The sequence below is a fragment of the Dermochelys coriacea genome, chromosome 2 (genome assembly GCF_009764565.3).
Source record: "Dermochelys coriacea isolate rDerCor1 chromosome 2, rDerCor1.pri.v4, whole genome shotgun sequence".
In the NCBI taxonomy this organism is placed as follows: domain Eukaryota; kingdom Metazoa; phylum Chordata; order Testudines; family Dermochelyidae; genus Dermochelys; species Dermochelys coriacea.
This window is the reverse complement of record NC_050069.1, coordinates 131854328-131877763: the sequence shown is the minus strand read 5'-3', so window position 1 is coordinate 131877763 and position 23436 is coordinate 131854328. Positions and strand designations below refer to the sequence as shown.

Below are 23436 nucleotides of genomic sequence, written 5' to 3'. Positions count from 1 at the left end.
TGCCAGCCACAGAATGTGAAATGCTGGGATAGAGCCACTGAAAGAACGACAAGCAGCTAGAACAATGAACGCGAACTATGGGATGTTGTTGTTTGTCACATGTATTGTAGCTATTTATCTGTTAATGCTTACTTACATACCATGTGCAATGCATATTTCTGTGCAACACATCAGCTAAATGGTATATGCATGAACATACATCCTTTGTTTGCACATATTACCTGATTCATATGTGCAAATTAATACTCTGAGGGCATGCAAGTGGGGGTGCATTTGCTCTTGCATTTGTTGTGTATGTGAGACTCCACTAAACAAACTTCATCAGGCCTTCAACGAAATTACATGAGTGAATAGTGCATAACTATGTATTCAGAACCACTCTCCTCTATAGAAGCAATATATGGACTATTTTAAAATGCCACGTAAAATGCTTGGACCAATTCCACCTACAATGTCTATGTCAGATAGCTGGAATTAAGTAGCAAGATTTGGTTCCAAACACCAATGTCTTTGACTGCTGCAACATCTCAGACATTAAAACTTTTATAGTGAGAGTGCAGCTAAGATGGTGTGGTCATGTGGTCAGTATGCCTGAAAGCAGAACACCCGAAGGCCATCCTTTACAGAGAACTGCAAACTGGAACTTGTTTTAGAAGCAGACCAAAAAAACATTACAATGACACTCTTAAGGCCAATCTTGCAATGTTGACCTCAACACCTGGGAGCTCTTAGCCCGTGACATGATCTGACAGCGGCAGCTCTGCCAGCTCAATTGGAAAGGTTTCAAGAGTTTGCAAGATTGCTGCAATACAGGAGAGACATGAGAGGCAGAAAGCTAAAAGCAGAGCACATTCATCTATGTTGTCTTCTCTTGTGGCACTTGTGGACCGGATTGCAGGTCTGAAATTGATTTTTGGTCTGATTTCAGGACCCACAATAACTGATTGTCGCTCATCCATTGAACTCAATAGAAGACTCCATCATGTATTTAGAAACCAGCAGAATTTCTTCTTTTTTCCTCTTAAAATTACACAGATTAGCTTTTCACTGAACATAAGCGTACAGCAGGTACCACAACCAGACTGGTAAGATGTAATCGATTTATATAAAAAAATTAAGTCTAAATTAAATTTGGTACTCAGCCTTTAGACTCCACAATTAAGCTGCAATGACTTCAGAGATGTGTTATCATCATCATCCATTTGGCCCCCTTGATGTGTTTTGATGTTAAGCAAAGTATGCAAAATGTATTTTATACAAGCCGAAGCCAAGATAAATGCACTGCTTTCAGGTGCAGTATTGATCCACTCCAGTACTCAGAAATAGCATATGAATAAATATTACATATTGAAAAAATGTACTCTGTCATTCTACAAGAGAAGCATTTAATTTACTGTAATAAATTACTTATCTGACAGATTGCAGACACAGTAATGTTTACTGTATTTTAAGGTCTATCTTGTCTCTTTGTTCTTTGTGATATTTTGGTCCTCGGAGATAATTCATGATTTACTCTTTATCATCTCGCAATGGCAAGTGCAGTAAATAATATCTTAAGTTATTTTAGCCAATCAGGAATCCTGATTAGTTGTAGTCTAATTAAGGAATAATGAATGGGGAAATGACAAATTTCTCCTTCCTGATTTATTCTTGTAATTAAATTACATCAATCAAATATACGTTATTAGGAATTGCAAACTTTTTCAGGGGTTCACATGTTGCTTCATTGGCAGGGAAATTCATCAGGTTTTATGGCCACCTGTCAGATAATCACAAAGCACAGACTTCAAGCTAACTAGCTAATTGTGACCTCAAGGAAGGATGGAAAACAATTAACCAGAATGTTACAAGAACTTCATGGTCTTACTTCTTCCCAATCAGTCTGCCATCATGGAATTGTGCAGTGCTCTCACAGGGCACTGAAGAGAGTCAGGGCACTGATGTTTAGGTAATTATTAGTATGCCAGCCAAAGACTGAGGTGCAATACTTATCCCTGGATCTTTAAGTCATGCACCAATTTAACACAGCCTAGGCTGCCTATTGTCCTCACACAGTGTTCTCTCCTAAGACTTGGCATGGACTGAACAGTAATGGACTAGACTGCAATGCTGACTAAAGTAAAAGCAAATCCTCCATTGAACAAAGCCAGACAGCACCCCACATCCCATCACATTTATCAGTAACAGATATAATGTATCCAGGAGGCAGCATGGTCTAAAGAAATAAGCACAGAGTTTGGACTCAGGAATTCTTCAGTACTAAAACTTCGAGCTGGTCAGTAAAGAATAATTTTCCAGTGCAAAACTTTAATTTTTCAGAGAAAAAAATAAAATGGAGATATTTTAGCCAAAATCCAAAATTCACAACTGCAACTCCAGTGCATCCTGAGAGTTATAGTTTAAGTGCCTCATGGTCCCTTTCTCCTGTACAGACTGGGTGCCCTGGTCAGAGTATGTTTCCATGATGCATCATAATGAGATGAGGCAGTGCATCATAGGAGTTCCGTGGCCATAGTGCATCATGGGAAATGAAGTCCTGTTGGGAAGCCTGGCCCACAGAGGAAAAAGGGGACATGAGACAACTGAACTACAATTTCCACTATGCATCATGGCGACATTTCCCATTAAAAACACTTTCTTTCAGGCATTTGGGATTTTGATTTTCAAAAAGTTGAAATTTTCCACGGAAAGAGGACCTTTTTACAAAACATTTTGTTTAGTAAAAATCTTAGTTTTCCATCTAAAAATAGTTTTTAATAAATTGTGATTAGCCCTATTACAACTGCTGCTAATTCTGACAGTGCTGTGTGACTCTGGGTAAATCACTTTGCCTCCTGTTATAAATTTCCCCATCTGTAAAATGGGGACAATAACACATGATTACCTAATAACCGTATAGGAGTGTCATTAATTAACATTTTAACAGTGCTTTCAATATGCACACTGGCATGCAAGTACTAAATATTGTAATCTTCATGAGAGTCTGTTCTCAAAATTCCCCTCCAAACCAGGATCCAGTCTCTTGCATATGGATCAGATTGTTTTAGCTACCCTTTTTAATGTGGAATACCTGCTATCTTCCTCTTTTTATGGTTTGATGCTTTCATCCCCTTTTGTTATTTCATATCCCACCATGCCAACTCTGGTTGCTGCAATTGGGTGACGTAACCAGAACTGTGGGATACAAAATAACAGTAATAAAAGACCAGAATGGAGAAATTGTCAGGTGAAATATTTATGCATATAACATAAGTACCAGCTGTGTTATGCCAGTGTTAACAGCCAATTGATCCATGCTATGTTTATCTATCTATGGCACTTGTGACTTTTTTTCATTAACCGAGTATAAAATGAAGTTGCATTGAAATGTTGGAGTTGAAGTTAAGTCCACAAGTTAAGAGTGGAACTGAACTTTTATGATAAATTCAATTTTTCCCCACTCCTGTATTCCAAAATACACCTGAAAAAAGTCACACTGGCCTTAAAATTGGTAAATAAGAGCTCAGGCAGAGGTATAACTTTTCTACAAAAGTTGAAGTGAAATGGACAAGAGGTTCCTGAATTATTATACACTTCAAATAGAGGTGTTCACCAGAGTTCAAAAAGCCTATCTCTTTTCCTTGTGTTTAGTTGTGATGCTCTGAGTATCTTTCCTAGACCTGAAGAATAACTCTGTGTACCTCAAAAGCTTGTCCTTCTCCAGCAGAAGTTGGTCCAATAAAAAATATCTCACCCAACTTGCCTCTCTAATATTTCTTTTTCTGCACAGAGTTTTCAAAATAGAAACCAATCACTAGGAAAGCTTGTGATTAGAAAAATAATTATTTCCACCAAATGTTACATTTGAGCCAATGAGCATCCTAAGACTCAAGAATTTGTGAGCAACAAACATTCTAATGCTCAGGGGAGATATTCCATTCCTGCTGACAGCAGGGAGATCCACAGGAAGGGTGGGTAGAAATCTCATCCCAGATTGCTTCCCTCCAACCACCTCATCTCTCCAGGACACTACCCTTCAAAGGCTGTGTGTGCATCTCAAAAAAGACACTGACTCTCATTCAAATAACAATCACAACCTTAATTCTAACTCAGAAAAGACAACATCAGGGTAGTGATATCTAAAGTATATAATCACACACAATATACACATTAAAATGCCACAAATCATTCTGTAGATCTTAGATCTTTCTATAGACTCACTCCCCTTGCAGGGTCTTATAGCCCAGGCTCCAGCCTGAGCCTGAGTATGTACACTGCAATTTTTAGTCCCAAATCCTGCAAGCCCAAGTCAGCTGACCAGGCCCAGCTGCGGTCGTGCTCTGGGTCTTTTATTGCAATGTAAACATAGCCTTACAGTATGTCTACACAGCACACTAAGCCTGGGCTCTGACTCAGGTTTGAGGCCAAGCCTCCTTCCATCCTCACACCAATTAGTCCGGCTTGGGTCAGCAAGCACTCAGGATTCAAGTCCTAGGACCCTGCTAGGGGAGTGAGTCAGAGCTGAGTCCGACTATGACTCAGGTCCAAGATCTGTCATTTTATAGTGTGGATGCAGCTCAAGCCACAGACATGAGTCAGAAGGTCTGTGTAGTGCTGTACAGACGTGTTAGCACAGCTGTGAGACCCGGTCGAGCAATTGTAAGTGAGGTTTACAATGCAGTGTTGACATTCAAGAGTGGGCTTGGAAAAAACAGGTCCACAAACCCAAGTGCCACAGACCTGGAAATACAATTCAGTGTAGACATAGTTTTCGTCTCTTGGTCCCTCAGTTCTCCATATGTAAAATGATGTTAATGGTTCTTCCCTACCTCACAGAGACTCCATTATCTATTATGCAATTTCACTTTATGTTCATCAACATTAATAAAAACTTCCAAAACACAGAGTTATGAAACATACTTAAATAGCAAGAAGTACAATGCTATAAAACTGCTGGGCAGAGTTAAGGCTGTGGTTATTCACTGAGAAAATCTATGCTTTGCTTGCAAAATGGCTCCTTGTACCCTCAACCGATTTTTAGATAGCCTTGGAAATGTTGTAAAATGCTAGTAATCATAATGTGAACCGAGTCTGAAAACTTTCCAAATTATCTCTATCACGTTTGAAAACCTGAATGTTCTTGGAGACAGTAATTAACAGTGAGATAGAAATTGGGAGTGGGGATTTTGGCCTGTATAAAGTGGCATGTAGAACCTCTGTTTGAATATCGTATTAAAGTTTAAGTAATCCATTTAGGATAGAGCTTACGTGTCAACAGTACTTATGAGACTAAACTAGCATGGGCTGTAAACTTCAAAATGAATGAATACTTATTGATCTGCAAAAATGATTATGCTGCTGATGTAGGGGGAAGAAAAATCCCTTTCTATTAAAGTTCAGAGACAAATATCATGAGGGACTTTCAGGAAGGGAATGAGCTGCAACTATTAGCAAATTAGAATATGCAAAACTTTCCAGAATTTTGATGTGGTACACATTTCAAAAACCATTTTCTCTTCTTTCACTGTAAATATGTACCACTAAGCAGCTGGGAAATCTAGTTTAGTTTGAAAATCTGCTTAAAATTTTGATATTTTAATATTTCTAGAGAGGGTCCAGCATAATGCATTTAGATTAAAATAAAAACATAATATAATGAGAGATGAATGCATTATAAAGGAATAAAATGACTTCATTCATTGTTGTACATCCACAACTTTTCCTCGTATTCCACATACATCAGGGGAACATGATTTTGATCATATGGAATTATGTTTCCAGTTTTTGTTGTAGATAGCCGTGAAAAGCAGGCACATTTCCAAGGTTTATGAAACTGGGGGGGGGAGGGAGCACGTGGGTGTCTGTGTGTAGGCAGAAAGGGGTATTGCCAGGTTTAAATCAATTTAGAAAAATTGGCTACTAGTCCTGCCACTGATGAACACTTGTTGTCTCTCTGCCATTTATCTCTCTGACATTTATCATTGTCTAGCAACAAGGAAAGCTGAACAACATTAACAGGGGTTTTCCATTTGGATTTTACAAAATCAGTTGCTTTTCTCAGGAAAACATTCTTGTACCATATAATACTTCTTTCCCTGTCTGTCTCTCTGTCCCCCCCAGTGACAGAAACTGATTAAGCATCTTTAAAAACAGCAACAAAACTAATTCACTTGGAGATTGAGCATCATATCTAACAATGATCACTCCTTTATCAAGGTTACTTATGGAGCTGGTAACAAAGACATTTGGTGTTCTGATCCCTCACCCCTTGGTCATAAAATTTAAGGTAAAAAAACATAATGAACCTACTTCTCTGGCCATTCATATTTTAGCTGCAGTCTGTATTAACCAGTAGTGTTTTATGGTTAGCCAAGGTTTAGTGCCAATGAGGTTTATGGCACTTTTATTGGAAGCATTTAACAAGGTTCAGTCCTAGAGCAGCCTGATGGTCACTTTGTGTGACTGCAGTGGTTGGTAAGAATAGCCAGACTATCCACAAACAAGAGAGAAGGGGAAGTAAACCTTAAGAACACTCACACACTTCTACAAATTTTCATTTGTCCATTCCTGTCACCAAGAATGCTTCAGATTACTGTTCCTCTGTGAGGAGTGTCCTGCAGAGTAAAAGACAATGTGACAGCATCGAAAAAAGACATTCTCATGTTGGCACTGCTGCAGTGTATTCACAGTTAGAAAACTTTCCTCTCAATGCCTTTGCCAGTTCAAGACTGTTCTACCCAACACCCATAATCAATAAAAAGCCTTTGGAAAGTATGAACATGCTCTCTCTCCTCATCAAAAACTGCTGCACACGCACAAAGGAAATAATACTATATATATATGAGCAGCTTTCATTTTAAATAATCTGCCACAGAAGGTCGGGATCAGCTAACCTTCCCCACCAGAAGAAGAAAACAGGGAGCAAAAGACAGAGTGAGGCAGAGATCTGATTTCTGCTAATGTCCGTCTGTTCAGCCAGATGGCCCAATGGAACCACAAGAGGCAGGTGTCACAGTCAGAGAGAAGCCTGACCCTTGCCTGGTTTCTCATCTCTGGACAAAAATAATAATTCACCAGCAGCTCGCAGAACTCTCAAGGCTTTATGGATTAGCACAGTGAGCTTTCCTGTAATCAGTAGGATATCTCCAGGAACAAAGGGTGGCATGACTCATTATTTGGCTGTGATAACATGACCCACACAAACACTAGGGGATACTGGGCAAGTCTGTATTCTGCAAATCAAATCGCACCATGATCCATCATTAACCTAAGTGATCCATTGTTTTATTGAAGTAGCCCTCTAAATGAACAGGTCACAATCTAGTTTAAAAACTCAGAGATTTGTTAATGCTCCAAGGATTTATATTCTTTTAGAACATACAGTCTGAGCATAAGTTAAATTATAAGCATTCTAAGAGTGGGGGAAAGGAGGAGGAGAGATGGAAAACACATGATTTATTTAACTTCTGAGCTATTTTTAAAACATATTGCTGTTATATTTGGATATACATGAGTATATGGACAGATATTTTATGTATAATAGTAAATTAGGATTTGTATAGAAAAAAAAGAAGAAAGAAATTCACCATTTGGAAAAAAGTTTCCACTCCTTGCAGGATTTCACAGTGCAAGAAGTTCAGAAGAGACTCTGATATGATGTGGAAATTAAAGCACTGCCAGTTAATATGAAGCAGCAATTCATGCAGAATTAGCATTGCCCTTCAGAACAGATCTACTCAATTGAACCTAGGAGGAGTTTAAGATTAAGCCATTTAATTGCTACTTTAGGAACTCTGGATTTTGCATAGACATGAGTCCAGGTGTTAAATCTGATTCTTCTCTGTTCAGTTCAGATAACAGGACTGAGCCTGAGAACCAACTAAGACAAATCTTTCAAAGATTTCCTCTTCTTTTCAGTCCATCTTGGGAGTTTTATTTTAATTGTGGACACCAGAGGGAATTGGAGCCATTACACTCAGAGTGTTGAGTCTTGAATGAAGAGAGAGTTCTTTCTCTTCTAAATTATTCTGAACTAACATTTATAACAATAATTATTAATTTGGCCTTGTGATAAATATAAAGGGAAGGGTAACAATCTTCCTGTATACAGTACTATAAAATCCCTCCTGGCCAGTGGTTCAAAATCCTTTTACCTCTAAAGGGTTAAGAAGCTCAGGTAACCTGGCTGGCACCTGACCAAAAGGACCAATAAGGGGACAAGATACTTTCAAATCTGGGCGGGGGGAAGGTTTTGGTCTGTCTGTTCTGTGTGCTTGCTGGACACAGATCAAGGAAGCAAGCAATCCAACTCCATTCGAATTAGTAAGTACTAGCAAGGGAATGTGTTAGCTTATTTTTGTTTTGGCTTGTGATTTTCTCTGTGCTGAGAGGAAGGTGTATGCCTGGTTTTCTTTTTGTAACTTTAATGTTTGGCCCCAGAGGGAAATCCTCTGTGTTTTGAATCTGATTGCCCTGTATCATAAATAAAAAGGGAAGGCTAACCACCTTTAAATCCCTCCTGGCCAGAGGAAAAAACCCTTTCACCTGTAAAGGGTTACGAAGCTAAAGATAACCTTGCTGGCACCTGACCAAAATGACCAATGAGGAGACAAGATACTTTCAAAGCTGGGAGAGGGGGAGACAAAGGGTTCTCTCTGTCTGTGTGTTTTGCTTCTTTGTTTTTTGCTGGGACCAGAGCAGGAATGCAGGTCAGAACTCCTGTAAAGGGTTAATAAGCAATCCAGTTAGATGTGCATTAGATTCTGTTTTGTTTAAATGGCTGATAAAATAAGTTGTGCTGGATGGAATGTATATTCCGGTTTTTCTGTCTTTTTGTAACTTAAGGTTTTGCCTAGAGGGATTCTCTATGTTTTGAATCTGATTACCCTGTAAGGTATTTTCCATCCTGATTTTACAGAGGTGATTCTTTTACTTTTTCTTCACTTAAAATTCTTCTTTTAAGAACCTGATTGTTTTTTCCCTGTTTTTAAGATCCAAGGGTTTGGGTCTGTGTTCACCTATGCAAACTGATGAGGATTTTTATCAAGCCTTCCCCAGGAAAGAGGATGTAGGGCATGGGGGAATTTTTGGGGGAATGATGTTTCCAAGTGGGCTCTTTCCCGATTATATTTGTTAGACACTTAGTGGTGGCAGCAATAAAGTCCGGGACAAAAGGTAAAATAGTTTGTACCTTGGGGAAGTTTTAACCTAAGCTGGTAAAAATAAGCTTAGGGGGTCTTTCATGCAGGTCCCCACGTCTGTACCCTAGAGTTCAGAGTGAGGAGGGAGCCCTGAAAGGCCTTGCAATCCAATTTATATTCTTTGTTTTCATCTTGATGACACCTAAGCTCAGTCAAGTTGTTTACATGTTGGATGCTAAGTGAATGAGTATGACTGGCAACAGTTACACACCCAGCTGTCTCAACAGAGACAGAGTTGCTTGGGAGTCAGCAGGGGTGCACTGACCACATGCTGTGGCCTAAAGGGAACATGTTGGGCTACAGGACAAGAGGTGCCCTCCCCCACGTAGGAAATGCTGGTGGGAGCATGTTGGGCAGCATAAATTCCTACATAACAATGATAATCCATGTTCTTTCCCATCCTGCTACTTTGTTTTTTTCTTGCACACACCCAAACTCCCCCCACCCCCAACCCCCCGGGCCTGCTAGTGGTGGCAGACCCCTTCTGCTCTCCCCATCATAGTCAACTCCATTATGACTGTCCTTGAGTAGATGGGCAGGGAGGTAAGGGGCTTCTTGAACACTCTCCCGCTTCCAAGGCATCGATGCAGGGGCAGACTTTATTTGGCTGTATGTTTCTAACGCAACACCAAATAAATAAATAAATACTTCTGTACAAGCTGTTTTGTTAGTTCCTCATCAAATGTATTTCTTCTGTTCACCATGGACTTCTTTCCCTTTATTCTTCCTCAAGCTCCTCTGAGAATTTTATCCACTGGATTGAAATTCACTATGCCAGGCTGCTTTTATCAACTAGGGTGAGCAATTTTCTTCTCCACCTGTAGCTTCAAGAACATAATAAAACATGCATGCTTAGGGGACTGGATTCATTCCTTCAAGCATCCTCCAGTTGGCACCCACAGCAGGTGAGTCAAAAACAATGAACTAGCTTGCATGTGGATGATAATGAAATCCCTGTGAACCATTCACACTTTCCGCATGGATCTCGGAAACCTGAGTATGTACTTGTGCCTGCCTCTCCTCTGACTTCAAAACCTAGCTTATACTCATATTGAGTTAACTTAACTGAAATAATAATGATAATAATAATGAGAGAACTAAGCCAGATTGTTAACTTTTATTTATAGAGTTTATTTACCTTTGAACATTTAGGTTTCAATATGTGTGGTGAGATGGGCCAAATTCTCCCGTCTGCTAAGACTACTTTGCACAGTTTACGAAATAGACTTAAAACAGCCAGCAATGTCTAATGGAGAATTCACTGTCCCTTCTCACTCAGCTTCCCCACCTCCTGCGCTAGCTGACCCTGACACTACCTCTTCACCTTCAGGGCACATCTACACTGCAATCAAAGGGAGTGTGTGCAGCTCCGGTAGAAATACCCAAGCTAGCTATTATAGATCTAGCTCAGGTCCTGGAGTAGTGAAGTAGTCACAGCACATGCTTCAGTATAGGCTATCACGGCAAGTAGTAAAAGCGTCTTTGGCAAGCTAGTACAGCCTGTGCTGATGCCCATGTTGTCATGGTTTCACTGCTCTGGGACTCAAGTTTGCTAGATTAAAGCTGGCCTGGGTATCTCTACTGGAGCTGCACACACTCCCTCTGATTATAGACATAACCTCAATGTAGAGAAAGTGGGGAAGATAAAGATACTCCCCTGCTGCTCTATCTTGCACCAGGATAAAATGGTTCAGGATCAAGAAGCTGCAACCTGGCCCCGATAGCTTCCTGTTCCAAAGCCTCTCAGTGGGATATAGAATCTGCCTCATTAGCTTAATGCCACTTCATGCTTTGGATGGGGTATAGAACTAAAGCATGGCATCCACTTTGAGAGGAATGAGGGAGCAATATGGCAATCGGATTTCATTTTATTGGTTGTGCATGGCCCAATCCCTGAATCCATCCTCTATGGCATTTCTAGTGCCATTGTTGACACTATGGACCTGATTCAGCAAGGTACATGAGTAGTTTCATTGAAGCCAATGAAACCATTCAAGTACTTACAGTTAAGCATGAGCTTCAGCACCTTGAACTGGGACCTGTGTGAGCTCAGTATAGTTTGGAAGCTCACGGGGATTCATGCAGACCTCTTCTTTGGTTTTAATCAGTGTAGTTTCACTCTTGTGTTTTGCTTTGAGTTGAGGGTTATTCATCAAAGCCACCAATTTTCAACTGTTCTGACAGTGCAAGAACTGGAAATCAAGAATTGGCCCAAGGCCAGGCCCAGGTTCATTTGAAAGGTTCACATTATCTTCTTAAGAGCCTGGATAAGTTTTAAGTTAGTAACAAAACCTGACACGAGGACAATTTTGCCACAAAGATTTTTATAGTTCCACACTGATAACAGTTTATTAATAGATATTATTAGAGAAAAGATTTGTTCCTAATACTCAGGAGACACAGATATGATGTGATGTCATTTGCAGAAATTGCTCCAGAATACAGAATTTTTAGGAATGGGATCATAGGTAGGGCTAACCAGAAATCAAGAATTCTTTTTTTCCCAAGAAATAAATAAACAAAATAGAGGTTTCAGAATTTCTTTTGGTTCTGTACTGGGGTCTTTTGAAATATTTTGCAAGAAAAGAGAGAGACATCTACCACTCCAGAATAGCCACCAACCCACTGGTTAGATACTTTACTTGGTATATGGGAGACCCATGCCCTAGTCCCTGTTCTCTCTCTCTCTCTCTCTCTCTCTCTCTCTCTCTGTCCTAATCACTGGGTTGTTGGCTATTCTGGGATGATGAGTTGGTGTGTTTCTCTCTCAGTTTGACTTAAATTCCATCCTGGACCTGAGAAACCTTCCCGACCAAAGTTCATTGAAACATACATTTTTGTGAAAGTTTTGGGTTTCACATTTACAGAAAAGCGTTTCATCAAAAAAAATCCTGACCAACTCCAATCACAGAACCAACATTTTTGATGCATTAAGGCGCAAAGTTTCTATGGGTCTCTTTTTTGTTTGCACACAGACACACACACACAGACACACTTATTTACACGTGCAACAACTCCAACACCATGTGCAAACAGACATTCCATTTAACTAATTGCATACATGAGCATAGTACCCAGTTTTTACATGCAAATGGCATGTAAACAAGTGTGCACACAATCTGAAAGACCTTTAAAGGTCCACATTTTCAACATATCCCCACAGGAAAGATGTGTGGGAAAAATACATGTGCAACTTCATGGAGAAAACTTGTACTTTCACCTGGGAAGGCTAGCTAAGCACCTATCCCCCTTTGCATTTACAATTGTCCAATTGGCACATTTGACTGCAAGTAACTTTGCACTTCAGCAAGGTGCACACTTTAAAAAAAAATTGGTCCTTGAATCTCCGTGTCCTGAAGGTCAGTTTCAAAGGACCTCCATTTAGTGCACACACAAAATGTGTGCACTGTCATTCCTGTGTGAAGTCCTACACTGCCTGTGAAAATATGCCTCCCAATTTCCCAAAGGTACAGCTTTAGATCACAATATGGCACCTAACGATTATTTGTGATCAAAGAGAAAGAATGCATGATAGATCACCTGGGGCTTGATCTAAAATGTATTTTCTAAGTGAAACCAACCGGGGGGGGGAGAGGGGCTAACTAGACTGGATAAAGTACTGGTCCAAATCCTTGCCCAACACTTAACTGAATCTTCTCTTACCACTTCAAAAGTTATTTTTCCTCCCTTGGTATCCTGCTGTTAATTGATTTATCTTTCAGAGTAGCAGCCGCGTTAGTCTGTATTCGCAAAAAGAAAAGGAGTACTTGTGGCACCTTAGAGACTAACAAATTTATTTGAGCATAAGCTTTCGTGAGCTACAGCTCACTTCAGCTGTAGCTCACGAAAGCTTATGCTCAAATAAATGTTAGTCTCTAAGGTGCCACAAGTACTCCTTTTCTTTTTGATTTATCTTGTTAGACTGACCTCACACTTGGTAAAGCAAACCCCCTCCTTTCATGTATTTATACCTGCTCCTGTATTTTCACTCCATGCATCTGATGAAGTGGGTTCTAACCCACGAAAGCTTATCCCCAAATAAATGTGTTAGTCTCTAAGGTGCCACAAGGACTCCTTGTTGTTTTTTTTTTAATCTTCTCTGAAGTTCATAAATTTTGGCTAAATTTTAGAATTAATTTTCATTTTCATACATCAATCCAGCTAAGCCCAGAAGCAGGAAGCAGCAGAAGTTTCAAAAGAGGGCAGTCTCATGGCTGTCCTAAATTTCAGGAGTTACAACAACTCTACTAGGGACTGTTCCAGCAGGCAGGGATTATCAGGGCCCAACAGCAGCATTCTAGTCATGTTTATGTTCCCTGGACAAATACCTACCATATGCCAAAACCACAGCTGGATATATTGCTTTAGGATTCCCCAATACAAAGAAAATACCCAGCAAGTTGGTTCAGTCACCTTTCTGCCTGCTCTGTTTCCAGAATGGTCCAAAGTAAGTGAATCAGGGCTCAGGATGTGGTCCAGTTTGCATAGGTGTAAATGACTACTGCTGGAACACAAAGTGTGAGGTACTTGAGAATCAGGCTTGTACTTGTTACTAATTAAGATGTCTCTTTAGTGACTCACATAATTTCAGGGTCAGGGTACAGAGTACCTGTACAGTGAAAGCGTAGGCTGTCTCCATCAGTTCCAGGAATATTTAGATGACCAGGTTGAATTTAATCAGATTGAATTAACTTCTCCAGCCAGAGTCTTTATACTAAGAAGGTATTTTAGAACTGTCCCTTCCCCAACTCGCACCTCTGCTTTTTGCCCCCTAATCCATGTGCCTAACTCAGCAACCCACTCAATCCATGCCATTTTTATTTTCTTTCAGAAATGTATGTCTCCTTCTGCTCAGTCATGTGCAGGGACATCTTCAGTTCTGAACACATTGCGTAACCCTTCACATTGACTGCAGCGACATCAAGATTCCACAGTGCATAGGAGACCCAAAGGTGCCCACCTACACAAAAATGAGCAGAAACAGAGTGTACATCCTTCTGAAAGTAGAAATGGATCACAGGTTAAAACACTGCAGCCAGAAGAGAGTAGACTGGGAGAAGCCTACTGGTGAGTTACTAGCCCTGAGATGCCCCCTTGGAAGTAATGCTCTAGGCAGCTGAATACTTAGCTGATGTCGAAGGCAGACTTTGCAGCTGGAAGGGATTTTTCCATACAGGGAAAGCAAATAAAAATATAGAAAAATTCAACAGTGAAATAGTAAATGTAAAGTTTATAGGAACTAAAAGTGTTTTATAACTATAAACAACTGATATACAAATTGTCATATGAGGCATCACTGGACACATCAGTGAAATGCAGCCAGAGTAGGTGGTTAAGAGTGTCCAGCAATAGCTTTGGCTAGGAAGAGAAGAATATCTTCTCCCACTGAAACAAATTAAAACATTGGCCAGAATTACTCAAGCAGACATTTTGCCAGGACCCCAGATTTTACATTACTATTATTTCAAAGGTTTCAGAGTAGCACCCGTGTTAGTCTGTATTCGCAAAAAGAAAAGGAGGACTTGTGGCACCTTAGAGACTAACAAATTTATTTGAGCATAAGCTTTCGTGAGCTACAACTCACTTCATCGGATGCTCACGAAAGCTTATGCTCAAATAAATTTGTTAGTCTCTAAGGTGCCACAAGTCCTCCTTTTATTATTTCAAAGAGTACTATGGAATCCTTAGTGATCACAAGTGGTTAGGGTTTGCGTCTCATTGAAATAATAGCACTTTTTGTAGCTCAGAATCCCTTAACACTATGCTAGAGACCGGGAACCAAATTCAGGAAAGCATCCCTATTCAAGACTTAAACACACATTTTTTCAATCCACATTTAAATGATGTACTGAATAAGGATCAGGTTAAGAACATTCTGTCTTGAGGTGGAACCTGCATTAAAAAACTGCTCACATGTAAGAGGGATACTGACTGTGTCCCCACTACCTCATCTTAAAATATCTAGCTTCTCCTTAGATGCTTCCTTCCCATCTAACCCGGGAGCCAACATTATTTTCTGAGAGCTGATAGAATCACAACACATGATAGTGTGAATGTACATGTGCACACACATCAGTCGTCCTACATTTTGGACACAACTACTTCTATAACATGATGATATTTTAATATACCATATAGTTTTCAAATGTAGGCCAATCTGACTAAGTTTCTGGTGACAAGTTGTTGTCACAACAGGGACTGGACTCCTATACAATACATTTAGGGCAACGTAACATGGACATGCACGGAAGGAAGGGGGCATGGTTGTGCTGTTGGAGGTGTCATTCTTCATATAACATGTTAAACCCAAGATGGTCTGCCTCTGATTGTCAGCTAGATAAGTAAAAGCTGAAGATCATGTGGCATTTTTCAAAGTGTACAGTGCCTTACACCACATGCCTTCTTAACATCATTTGTCTATTCAGCCTCTATGACCAGCATGTTTTGTGATACTTTGAGTATGATAGGTGCTCTATAAAACCAAATTCTATTCTATGTTAAAAAATGACTCATAAAGAAGTCTCCACTTAAAGAGTGTGTGTCTCCACTTTAATTGTAAGTATACACGCACATACTTCTTTATACACACCAATGCTTTAAGTCAGGGGTGGGCAAACTCTTTGGCCCGAGGGCCACATCTGAGTATGGAAATTGTATGGCAGGCCATGAATGCTCACAAAATTGGGGGTTGGGGTGTGGGAGGGGGTGAGGGCTATGGCTGGGGGTGTGGGCTCTGGGCTGGGGATAAGGGGTTGGGGATGCAGGTGGGTGCTCTGGACTGGTACCGAGGGGTTCAGAGGGCAGGAAGGGGAATCAGGACAGGGGGCTGGGGCACAGGAGGGGGGTCAGGTGTGCAGGCTCTGGGCGGCGCTTACCTCAAGCAGCTCCCAGAACCAGCAGCATGTCTCCCCTCTGGCTCCTATGTGGAGTGTAGCCAGGCAGTGCGCGCTGCCCGGTCGCTTGGTTTGGGGGCAGTGTGCAGAGCTCCCTGGCTGCCCCTACGCATAGAAGCCCGAGAGGGGACATAACATTACTTCCAGGCATTGTGCGGAGCGGGGCAAGCCCTGCTCCCCAGCGGGAGCTCGAGGGCCAGATTAAAAATGTCTGGAGGGCCGGATGTGTCCCCAGGGACATAGTTTACCCACCCCTGCTTTAAGTGAACACATTTTCTAAGTCATTTTTCAAATAGAATAGAATTTGGCTTTATAGAGCACCTATCATACACAAAGCAATGGTTTAGAAACTGGTAATGCAGTGATTCTGTGGATACATACACGTAATTTAAGAGCAGTAGATATGTGTATGAGTATTACAATTTTCTTCATTTACCCATGAGCAGAAAAGCCACAATTAAATTATGAAAAATCCAGATGCTACTGGATCTACATTAATTTATTCTCTCTTTCCACCTTCCACCCATCTCTGAATTTTAAGTTTGCACTTTGTACATTCAAATATTTCACCTGTCATAAATGAATGACATAATGTGGAAATTAAATCAATATGTGCCTGATTAGGTGAGTAGAAAAATTAAAATTTACCAATGTATTTCATTAAAAACACATTTTAGTTCTTATAGAAGTATTTTTCTTCCCCACTTGTTTGGATTGTAATTTAATTAATGATATTTAATGTAGATTTCGATGAACTGATGAGATCTACACTGCAGGTATTTCACTTTTTTAAAAAAAATTATAATCACATTCTGGCTATAATCACCTTGTTAACAAAGAGAGTAAGAAAACAGTTTTCTGTTCATGACAGAGAAAAAATATGATTTCCTAACAGAAACAGCCCTAAAGGAAAAAGTTGTGATTCTTTAAAAAAACCATATAAGTGCAAATTGGACAACTGTGTTGTATTACCAAAGTCAGAAATGAAGTTCCAAGCACAAAATTGTTTCATACCCTGCTTGATATCTGGTATTGCCAATGCTATTTACATATAATTATATAATATATTCACAGAGATAGCACTTTACTTTAATCAAACTTGGAATTATCAGGCAGTGCACGTAGAATTTTGCTGTTAATGTCAGCAGTTAGCATATGTTGTTAGGACCACTTGGAAAAAAGACACAAAAATAGCTTTCAGAGAAAATCTTTTTTATTGTAAGAGAACTTTTGTTTTTAATTATGGCAGTTTCAAATTATTGTGGTACATGACATCTGTCCAAGAAATAGATATGTATAGTGTATATGCACACACCACACCAAAATATTCAAGAACAAAGTGGGGTATTTTGTTTGACCAGATATTGACATCTTCAAGATTATGCAAATCTAGAAATTCTGTTCTTATATACATCTTCTCAAAGAAAGTTAATGTCCATGGCCAGTTATCCTTAGCATGATAAAATATTGCCTTCCATATATTCATATTTTTTCATACTGTCAGATTTAATTACTTCTTATGTACATTGGGCCTGATCCATGCTAACTAAAGTTAACATGACTCTCTGATTTGACATTTATGGACTTTGGATCAGGTCCATAAATGACATTTATGTGTGTGTACACACACAACTACTAATCATATAGTTGGTTACATGTGTTAATGTAGAACAGATGCAGATATATGCACACATATCTTTGCCTAACTATACCTAATCAGCACATGAGAGTTGTGTGAAGACAGTTAACATAATTCCAACTCTTTTGTTCTAATATTAGAGTTATTGAATGTTTATTTCAATAATGCATTTCTGAATATATCATGTAGGTTATATTGGTCACACTTTATATTAAAGGTATATTTATGAACAATTTATAAAGATTTAATATATGATATTTGTGATAAGCATGATATAGATTGTTATAAGCTATTGTTACATGCAGCCTATTGTGCTGTTCTATTCTATAATAATTATTTATTAAAATATTTATTAATCATTTATTAACTCTTTATAAAATATTTATAAAATGTACCCTTAATGCAAAGTGTGACCATAATACCTACAGCTTCTGGAAGGAGGTAATGAGTGTTGAAATTTAGAACGCTCTCTCACACACACACTCTCTCTTCTCTAAACACACACACACACTCTCTCTCTCTCTCTCTCTCTCTCAACATGCCAAAGTATATTCAAGAACACATGGACATATCAGCTCATTATAATCATTTAAATATTGGGAAGAATAAAGGAGTATATACCTAAAGATTATTTGGGGATAGTTTAGGTTCTTTGTAGTCCATAAACTTTTGGAATTCACTCCCATTTCCAGCACCATCATTGAAGTGATGAGTTATTTAAGGCTTGAAAAAACTGTTATATGAATGGATATTTGTTTTCCTACCTAAAAACTGGTTTCTAACCACTAAATATGTATGGCTGTTAGTAGGATTTGTTTGGAAAGAAAAAAGCCCCAGAGATGGTTACAAAATATGAAGCTGAATACAGTAGTGCAACCCTGTCATATTGATTTGGCATATCTTTATATACTATTTTTTCTTATATGGCTCTAAAAGTGGTGGGCTAGTAGGATCTTAACATTCTTAGTGGTCAAACTTCTTTCTACTGTTTGTGAATATAACATAAATGGTGGAAGACTGTACTATCTCCAACTGCAACGCTATCCACCAGAAGGATAGATTTAGCAATAAATACAGACTTTTTTTTTAGCAAATGTATCCAGATAAAGTAAAATTTAGGCAGCAAAATATATAATTTAATGATAGCTATGAGAAGGGCAAATGAGCTATTTTCCGAGGAAGCTTTTCACATTAAAGCATTTTGTTTCTTATCAGAAGAGAGAGTATATGTTTTCCATACCTTCTCCAGAATGGACACTTTGATCTCACCACAGAACATCATAAGGCAACTAGTTTGATTAGTTAAGATGTAAGCCTCTAGTTTATGTGCTGATACTGTATGTACCTGAGCACTCCAAATCAATTTCAGCAATTAACTGCTTATGACTTTGCAGTGTAACCATCTGGCTCTCAGTTCTGAGGAGATATTTTGTAAGAATCCTGGAAACTGCTCAACAGTAAAATGTGATAAATGAAATGGCTAATAAGGTGTTGGCAGGAATGAAATAAAGACTTCTTGACCAGTTCATGAATCTCAAAGCTTGAATTCTAAATCCCTTGTTACATTGAAATATTTTACTTCTGACATAATTTGTATCTGAAATCTGATGAGCCTCTGCATTATTACACCTGCTCAGTATGCTGGAATTGTTATGCTTTTGTAATACACAGTGCAATTTAAATGTTGGGCGGGGGGGAACAAACAAAAATTGCTTTTGGGTGTTATCCAGCACTGAAATAGTGCCTTTTTTTATTTAGCTCCCTGTACATATGTTTCACACTATACGAAAAAAAATCTGCGAATCATCACAAAAGATCATAGAATTAGCGCAAAAGTCCAACAGTACCTATCCCTGCAGTGAAAATCATGTTCCAAATATGAGAGACATGTATGTTTAATAATGTAATCTACAAAACATCTTAGAACTAAGATACCAAAGTCACTAAACTCATCACATTTCTACTTTTCATTAAAAAAACCTATTATTCAAGAAATATTTATCAAGAAAGAAAGATACAGAAAAAACATGTTAATTTACCTGAAAGACATGCTTGTATCTGAAAGGCATGAATTGCAATTCAGTGCTAAACTGTTAATTTAAATGTTTATTTAAGGATTATGTATATTTTGCTTATCACCCACATGACTAATTTGTACACGATCACTTTGATACATAGACCATAATAAATCAAAGCTTGCATTTCAATACCTTATTTACCAAGGCTGAACTAATTTCTTGCCATGAAACTAATTCTGCAATCTAGTTCTAAATAAAATAGAGAACAACAAAAGATTTATCAGGTTGTTTCAGAAGTTGTTTCAAGTCAAATTATTTTGTCTAGCCCTCTTTCTTTAATAGAACATATCTCTTTAAAGCTTCCCCATTCCTCCCCCACCCCAACCCCTAAAGAGACTGAATTTTAAAAATATATGAAATCCTGATCTACTCAAGTTTTGCACTATACCTTTTTATATATACTTTCCAACAGATTTTGCACAGTATCTTAATATTAGGCAGAATTGCTCTACTTGCCACCAGTTATATATGTGTGTGTCATACCTATGTGTTTTAAAGCCACTTAACAAACCCTTTAATAGTTAAGCACCTGCAAGATTTCAAGGGGAAGAGAAATCTCCTTCTCCCTTCGCTTCCTTTAACATCATCTCCTGGAGACCAAAGACTTATTCACTTTGTTTAGAACTTATTGAAGTTTTGTGATTCCAAATAACAAAAGCAAAGGGAAAATAACCTGCTAATTCAGATATCCGATTTTTCATGTATGCTGCTCCAGATTCTAAACAGACTTGATATCTCTCTATGCATTGTTTATGAATCCTGTACATAATAACAGATGCAATCACAAGATGCAATCACACACAAAAAAAGGCAAAAAAGCCTTACCTGCTAGATGAAACTGCAGCAGCAAGAGCAACAGCAGCATGCACAGTAGCTTGTACTGAGGTAATACCTTTTCTCTCTAAACCACTGTGGCAACAAACTGCCCTTTCTGGTGTCCCCCTTCATTCACAAAGGATCTCACAGGCAAGGCAGACAGGTAGAAATCACTTCCTTACTGGAAGAGGTTGTCTCCCTTCTCAGAAATGACTGTATCTCTCTCTGTGGGTCCCTACACATTTACCCTTCAGATCAATACTGCTCTTTAGCAGCAGCTTGAGCTCAACTGCAGCTGATAGAGTCTAGCCAATTGGTATTGAGGATTCCCTTTCTGTCACTCCCTCCCTCAAAAATACACAGCATGCATTTTAAATTGTATTAGTTGTGAAAAGTAATTTTAACCCATTTATTGAAATCTAACCTGTTCTTTTGGCACTCCCCTCAACTTGCATTTTCTTCTTGTTTTCAGAAAATCCCTGACTGAAAAAAATATTCCCAGCTGGAATCTTTAAAGCTGGTCTAGTTCCACAGTGTGAAAACTAAAAGCTCTAAAAGTGCTAGTGACTGACCAAAAAGCTACTGCTGCTCTGAAATGGTTGCAATCTATTAGGTTCCAAATATCATAAAAACTGCAGACACATCAAACTGCCAATGGCTTATCATCCATACTGAGGTATTTTCTCCCCTCCTTCCAGTATTAATAGATTTCTGACAAGGAAACTTGTCCAAAATACGATGACATTTTTTCAAGATCAAATTCCAGGACCCTATTGCTGATTCTATCAGTGCATTTTTTTATATTTATTTACTTTGATTTTTTTAGAGCACCCAACCAAAACTCTATGTGCACATTTATCAATTCCATCTACTAATATAACACAGTCTAAAACTGCTGAACCAAAGTGTAGGAATTAATCATTTTGGAGCGATATAAAAAAACATAACATCATATTTGCAATCCTGAAAGCAAGTGTATTCCATATGAGTGCACACACAGCCCTAATAAGATGTGTATGAAGAGGGACTGCTTTTGGATTTTATGGAAATATATTTTATATGCAAGATTTTTTTTTTAATTCAGGAGATGGAGGTGATGCTGGATGCTCAGAACTTTAGAAAATCAGGCCACTTATGTGCAAAACTTTCAGAGCCAAACTTTACATATACATTAAAAAAAATTGGCCTATATTGAAAGACAAAAAAATCCCAAGAAACCTTAATTCTGTTCAGTAATGCCCCTATGCTATAAACATATCCTTATGATTATAATATTTTAGGGGTTTTGATCCCAGATTAGTTAAACTGATTTTTAAAGACACGTTCATTTTTTTTCCTCTCAGCTAAGTGTGTGATGACACAATAAGTGTGTGATGAGACAAGTGTGCACACGACAAAATACTCAGATGATCATGACAGCAAGAGGTTAAATGACTTTAGAATGTACAACCAAAAGGACTCAGTCTGCCTCTAAATATTCTTACCTTTCCACCCACAAGGAAAAATGAGGATACCACCATCTGCAAAATAGTTAAGTTTCTCCTTCTCCTGATAGGCTAATAGCAGCCACAGCTGAGATCTCTCATGCATGTTTACCAGAGGAAACAGCCCTTTCAGTCTTGCAGCTGCACTAAACACCGATCATGAGTTGCAATGAATGAGGCATTCTCAATTACTTCCTCACATTGCTGTTTACCTAAAACATGGCCTTCAGGTTGCTGCACAAGGTAGGCAACATCCCCCTCCTTCTAGATACCCTGTCAATTTAACCCTTAGGAAAAAAAATCCCTTTCTGATCCCAAAATTGTCAATCTGGTCAGAAATGCAGCTCAGCAGTGCCTCAACTACAGGACAGAGGGCAGGTTCAGCAACAGCAATGAAATGGCCATTGGATGCCTAGGAGGGCTGTAAATGTGGCCTATGAGAGCTAATTGGTTCCCCAATGCCCCCTCCCCCTCAATTTAGCCATTGGGTACTAATGAGAGCAAAGAAAGCTCTCCCCTCCCTTGAATCACATTTTCCATGTGCACTCTGAGACACAAGGAGAGGCAGGGGCCAGGGGGTATGTACGGGGCTCCAGTGTGGTCAGAGTCTGAGTACTCTTACTCCCCATGTCCTCTCAGGACTAGTCATCTCCCTGTCAATCTGACCAAGTTCTATACCCACCATCACGAACATGGGAGGAGGAGGGTTATTGTCTAAAGTTAATATGTGTCCTATGCCTCAGTGTGCAACCTCCTCAGCAGCACTGTTCTTGTTGTATTTGACAGGGGTAATATGGCACCATGCAAAACAGGCCACCTCATGATTATCTTGACTACCAGAGCCATTAATGTGTCCTTCTGCAATGTCCAGAAATGTGTTCTTCTGAAACAAACACAAATGATGTTGAAGTATTTGATGTGAAGAAAGCCCTGTGTGTCATGATAAACTCAAATAACTCCAGGGGACCCAACAAGCCAAACAATTTCCTTTCCTGTCCATCATGTGAATAAGGCATGAAAGTGTGTGCAGCTGACTGCACTGGAAAAGTGTAGTGAGGAATAGAGTTTATGGTCTAGCATTTTCACAGTCTGCGTGAGATCATACATAAGTATTATTTTCAGCATAATTGTCTCCATTTGATGAGGTTGGGGGAAACATGGTTATATAGTTTCACAATATTGCAAGATACCTGGGTGCCCTTTAAAAGTTCATTCCAGTTCTACAGATGGTGTCAGCTCCAGGGATATTTCCTATACATAAAATGGGGAATATCACCACCAAAACTGATATCTCTAGAACCAGTGGGAGCATTTTAAGTGCACCTACTGCATGTTGGAGCTTGTTTG

General features: G+C 39.0%; 1 protein-coding gene across 1 annotated transcript in view; it reads right to left on the bottom strand.

The window, feature by feature from the left end:
• The window catches only part of CDH12 (cadherin 12), an 867135-nt gene extending 846237 nt beyond the window's left edge, over window positions 1–20898 (bottom strand). The window contains exon 1 of the mRNA XM_038389732.2: window positions 20615–20898. The gene's annotated coding sequence lies outside the window, so the exon portion shown is untranslated. The remainder of the gene's footprint in view (window positions 1–20614) is intronic.
• Between the last annotated feature and the right edge of the window lie 2538 nt (window positions 20899–23436).